Here is a 6,354-nt window from a genome sequence, read left to right on the forward strand (position 1 = left end):
GATTATCAGGGCCGGTTATTGAGATATCATAAGAAAAGTGAATTCTGTCATTTTGATTTTTCTTTTTTTCCCACTTTATTTCAAATATTATCAAAAAATGTCACAGGAATTTTTTATTCGACAGTAAATTGTTCTCAATTTGACGTAATAAGATTTCGTATCCAACGTTTCGTGCTCTCTGGGCCACCCTCAACCACATTTTTTTCAATACGGACCTGTATATTTTATGACACTTTTCGAAATAACTTTTAACGCTGAATTCAACAATATATCATACAATGTCATTCAAAGTTGATTTTCAGGTGATTTTGACCCTTATCCAAATTTCTTTGGGTCGGATCTATATTACATTTAGGTACCTTTAGTTTAATTAACAACAATCAACATGCAATACATTTCGATGAGAAAATCATCTTACTCATCTTGAACTTAATGGAACATATCAGAATCAAATCAAGAAACAAATAATAATTATTCACATATTTCAATTCATAATAATTAAACGAATTATCATTCAATGAAAGAAAAATCGAATGATTTTTCGAAAGTAAATGAATATGAATGAAGTAAGTGTTGAAAATGTCCAACATTTTGTAAAATGCACTTAACGGTTCCGGAACCCATACTTCTTATACATTTGCTTATTTTGTCTTCTTGAATACCTTCCAATACATTCTCAATCTCGCGAGAAATCACTATTTTTGGATTTGTCATTTGTTCCGTTGAAACAAATCACAGAATCGAACTTTATTTTGATATCATTACGATATAAGCTTTGCAAGGCTTGGTATTCAAATTTAAAATCATTGTATTCGCGCCTCTTGACTATTTTATTAACATCAGTTTTTGATAAATTGCATTCACTACAGATCCGACCCAAAGAAAATTGGATAAGGGTCAAAATCATCTGAAAATCAACTTTGAATGACATTGTATGATTCAACGTTAAAAGTTATTTCGAAAAGTGTCATAAAATATACAGGTCCGTATTGAAAAAAATGAGGTTGAGGGTGGCCCAGAGAGCACGAAACGTTGGATACGAAATCTTATTACGTCAAATTGAGAACAATTTACTGTCGAATAAAAAATTCCTGTAACATTTTTTGATAAAATTTGAAATAAAGTGGGAAAAAAAGAAAAATTAAAATGACAGAATTCACTTTTCTTATGATATCTCAATAACCGGCCCTGATAATCTCGATTTGTTTGAACTGCTTGATAATGCTTCTATGCATCCAACTTTTTCTCCATTTGACCGACCTTCTAACTCTTATGGTTTAAAAGTTACCAATACAATCCCATTGAAAAAGTGGCCACCCTGTATTACCCATAAGAGAGCGAGGATCCTTGAAGGTTTTCTCTCTAAGTTTGATAGTTCTCGAGATTCTTTCAGTGAGCGTCGAATTTGGAACACCCTATACATTATTAGTGTGACGTCACACACCGCCATTTTTGGTTCTCCTGTCAGTGTTCGGAATCCAAACAAATAAATTGTCATTCAAATTAGTACGGTGTCGTTGAAGGGATTGACTTATTTTCATAAATAAGAGTTTTTTTTTGAACGATTTCAGTATTAATTGATAGACAGAAGGAACGAGGTTAATACCAGTAAGTTTGAATCCTGTATCATTCCCCAGATTTTGTATAAAGACGTGTTTATTAGTTGAACTTCAAGTTCGAACTTACTGGCATTAATCTCGTGCCTTCTGTCTGTCAATTAATAGTAAAATCGTTCCTTGAATAATCTTATTTATCAAAATAAGCCAATTTCTTCAACGACAACGTACTAATTTGAATGACAATTTGTTTGTTTGGATTCCGAACACTGACAGGAGAACTAAAATGGCGGTGTGTAACGTCATCACTAATAGAGCGTATTGACGATGTAAAGGTGTCTTCCAATAACGTTTATACAATTTAAAAATAAAAAAATATTCTGTAAGATACAAATTTTTCTATGTGAAATTAATGAAAATAACATAATTAAAATGACCACCTCTTCTCCGTACGTACTGTATTCTGTCAACCCAATTTTCACATAAATTTGGTTGTATAACATCGATAGTACGTTCAATGCTGATTTTTAAATGTTCATCATTATACTTTGTTGGATTATCAGCATGGATATACTTTCAACTTAACAGATCACCAAAGAAACAAATCACAAGGTGTTAAGTCACACGATCAAGTTAGATAACTGCCAATAGGACCATTTCTTGAGATTATTTCATCACCAAATTTTGCTTTCAATAATTGTATTGTTGGGAGGGAACACCATCACTTGACATTCTCGTGATAAGTCAATATTTTCCAGAGAAGGACAAATGAAAATAAAAGAACGATTCAATGTAAATGAAAGATAGGAATATTACAAAAATTCCAACTTTCATCCAAAATGTCGATACGATTACGATTACGAGTATTTTCATAATTTTCCACAAAATTATAGTTTTGCCTCTATTGCTATAATTTTTTGGAGGATTTTTTTACGAATATTTTTTAAATACAACAGTGATGAATAGACTATTCTGTTTTTTCACATGACCATTTAACCAAAAATAAGCTTCATCACTGAATAAAATTTTTCCATAAAGATGTTCACCGTTTTTAAGTTGTTCAATAGCGAAATTAGAAAATAAACAACGGTTATTATAGTTTAATTTCTGTAATTGAACCATTTAAACTATATTATTTGAGAAAGATCAAATTGTTGAGCATTCAAGACATAAAAATTAACATGAAAATCATAGGACCTATAGGTAATAAATTCAATCATTTTTTTAACGGAATTAAAGAAGATTTTTACCTATTTTGTATAAGGAGCTAATAAAGCGAATGAAGTAGTGCCTCAACTTGGAAATTTCCATATATTGATCAATTTCCTTGGAATATATAACGAACTGATTATTAAAATATTTTATTTCAGTAACCTATAACATTAACCCAACTATATTGCATGTTTTCGTGACTTTCAACCCTCAAAGTTCAAATACGGAGGTAGTCGAAAAATATTTCTCTCGACGAATTTTCTATTCAAAAACTCAAAATTTAAGTCAAAACTTAAATTCAAATTGCATTCATTATGATAGCTTGAAAACCTAAATAACAGTTTTGAGGGTAGAGAAATCATCATAATTTCCAAAAAAATTAAATATATTTCAACTATCACTAATATTGGTGATATTACAATTTATTTTTATTATTTTATTACAATTTATTTCAGAGTTCAGGGAGTCAGTCACTAAAAAAGCTGAGGAGGGGTTGGCAGTTATTTGTAGGGAAATGGAAAATATTTTGTTAACTTTAAATATTCAGAAAACGAAATTTATCACTTTTACGTTGACAGAGTCTACTTATCCAAATATAAAAACCATTAAAATACACAAGAAAAAGAACTGTGACCATAATTGCGATTGTCGGAATTTTATCGAAGAAGCCAGTAAGATAAAATACTTGGGCGTGTACATAGACCGATTGCTACGATGGGATGAGCATATTAAACATATAGTAGAATTACTTAGGTGTACATTACCACAATTCAAACTGTTAGTCAATATATTATCACAACGAACAATATTTACAATTTATTTTGCGTGAGCGCAGTCAATTTTGGAATATGGTATAGTTGATTGGGGTGCAGCTTATAGAACTCATCTCGAAAGTTTGGAAACCACTCAGAAATTCATTCTGAGGATAACAATGAAAAAAAGATCGTTTATACTCCTCTCACTCTCTATTCAATGAAACTAAAGTGTACACAATTGGACAATTATTCCACAAAAATTCTCTGTTGATGATATAAAAACACCGTGTAGATTATGTAAGGTATGAGCATACTTATGGCACAAGAAGTCAATCCCAAAATCAAATAAAAACGCCGAAAATACAGAAAACAATTTCTCAAAAACATGCCTCACAGGTGGGTATACGATTATACAACGCCTAACCTCAGGAGATAAAGCGTGTAAGTGACCTCAGACATTTTGTCAGAAAAATAAAAAGCACAATTCTTAATTCTTGAGTTGAACTGTGCTGCATTCATCTCTGTCGATAAGGGGAAGAACAAAAATAGGGGGGGAATCAATAAAATGGGGAGAAAATAATAAAAGAAGGAAATAATAAATAAAAGAATATTTGTATATATAATTATAAGCTAGTGAAATGAAAATACTAAAATGGTTTCATGTATATTTGTTGATTTTGAAACTGTTTAGATATAAAGATTGTTACTGTCAGGCACAAACCATTGGTTTAATTGACAGTATTTTCTTGAAAATTATTGTACTAAATTTGGTAAAATAAATAACAAAATAACAAAAATTTATTATAAATTGAATCTTTTTCATTAAATTTCATTATACGATTATTTTTGAAAGAGAGCAAATTCTTATTATGATAAACAAACAATACTACAGAATCATTACGATATAGCAAATGGAAGATTCTCCGAAAGACAGCCTGTACATTGAAATTATCGAATAACATCATCCCCTATCTTAACCACGTTCAACGCTCTCGATGTCCCTTTTTGAAAAGGAAGTCGATAGCTGTTAGGATAATGAGTGTGTGAAACCTAAAATTACGAGGGTGAGGGTAGTAAGAATTACTAAAATCACTAAAGTCAATTAGTCTATTAAACTTAACCCCTATGACGCAGCATGAGGAACATCAGCACGTAAAATGAAGTGTAAATATAGTCATGACGATGTGTGTTCAAGAAATTAAGTCTTCGGTTGAAAAGAGTTAGGAGGAGCCTAACCAATATTGGTTCTGAAATTAGCAATAAGAAAAGGTTTTCCAATAAGAATGACATATTTCAAAATTGTTATAATGGCAACACTGTAATATTTTTTCGGAATTTCTTATGTCATACGTGTTCAATAGGTTATGCCAATTTATCATTGAAATATAGAAGCTTTAACAACGTTTAAAAATTTTTAAATTATCTTTTCGAAATAATAATAATATTAATATTAGGCCAATTGAAAAGTCCCCGGTCTAATGCACAGATGACGGTGCTAGTATTAAATCCATATGATTTTTAGTTAGTACCAATCTTCAAACGATACGTGTCAAAATTTGACAGCAGTCCGACCATTAGTTTGTGAGATATTGCGTTGTGAGTGTAGCTACTTTAGTTATTTGAAAAGAGATGGAAAAAAGAATTTCGTGTGCTGATAAAATATTGCTTTTTGAAGGGAAAAAATACAGTTGAAGCAAAATCTTGACTTGATGAAGAGTTTCCGGGGTCTGCAGCAGTAAAATCAACAATCATTGATTGGTATGCTAAGCTAAGTTTAAACGTGGTCAAATGAGCAGCGAAGACGGCGATCACAGTGGACGCCCAAAAGAGACTATCACCGACGAAAAAATTAAAAAAGTTCACAAAATAATTCTGAATGACCGTTAAGTGAAGTTGATCGAGATAGCAGACATTGTGAAGATATCATCTAAAGGTGTATAGTTTATTCAAAGTCACTTGAACTATTCCATAAAAACTCTTGGCCATAGAAGTGGATATCGCGATCTGCAAAATACCGGGGTTTATCTAAAAGTATTGTTAGGCAATAATTTCACTGGGCCCAAAGGAATTTCTGGAAACTTGGACAAACCTTGTATAATTGAAATATTCATCTTCCTCCAAGTGACTTTGGATATACTATACATCATATCATTCACGAATATTTGTACATGAGAAAGCTATGTGCAAAATGGGTGCCGCGCGAGCTTTCAATCGATCAAAAGCAACAGCGTGTTAATGATTCTGAGCCGTGTTTGGAGATGTTTAAGAGAAATAAACCTGAATGTTTGCGTCGATATGTGACAATGGATGAAACATGGCTCCATCATTTCACTCCGGAATCCAATCGACAGTCAGCTGAGTGGACTGCACACGATGAACCGAACCCAAAGCGACGAAAAATACAACAGTCAGCTGGCAAGGTTATGGCATCAGTACACTTAGATGCGCAAGGTGTCATATTCATTGATTACCTCCAAAAGTGCCACACCATCAACAGCGATTATTATATAGCGTTATTGGATTGTTTGAAGGATGAAATCGTTTAAAAAACGTACCTATTTGAAGAAAAAAGGTGCTGTTTCATCAAGACAATACGCCGTGTCACAAATCAATGAAAACAATGGCAAAATTGCATGAATTGGGCTTCGAATTATCTACTAATACTTTATACACATTGTTGCCATTATGACCCCTTCAAATTGAAACATTTCTATTGGAAATCCCTAATAATTTAGGGTTTTCTATCCCAAATTTCCTAGGCCTCAGTTAAGACCTCTTAGAATCTTAGAACTTACACGAATGTTAAGTAAAACAGAAGAATAGGATATAAA

General features: G+C 32.0%; 1 protein-coding gene across 7 annotated transcripts in view; it reads right to left on the reverse strand.

Annotated features, from left to right (window-relative positions):
* The window catches only part of LOC123683444 (tight junction protein ZO-1), a 91,826-nt gene that overhangs the window by 41,459 nt on the left and 44,013 nt on the right, over window positions 1-6,354 (reverse strand). The window lies entirely within an intron of this gene.

This window comes from Harmonia axyridis, chromosome 6 (assembly GCF_914767665.1).
Source record: "Harmonia axyridis chromosome 6, icHarAxyr1.1, whole genome shotgun sequence".
Lineage (NCBI taxonomy): Eukaryota > Metazoa > Arthropoda > Insecta > Coleoptera > Coccinellidae > Harmonia > Harmonia axyridis.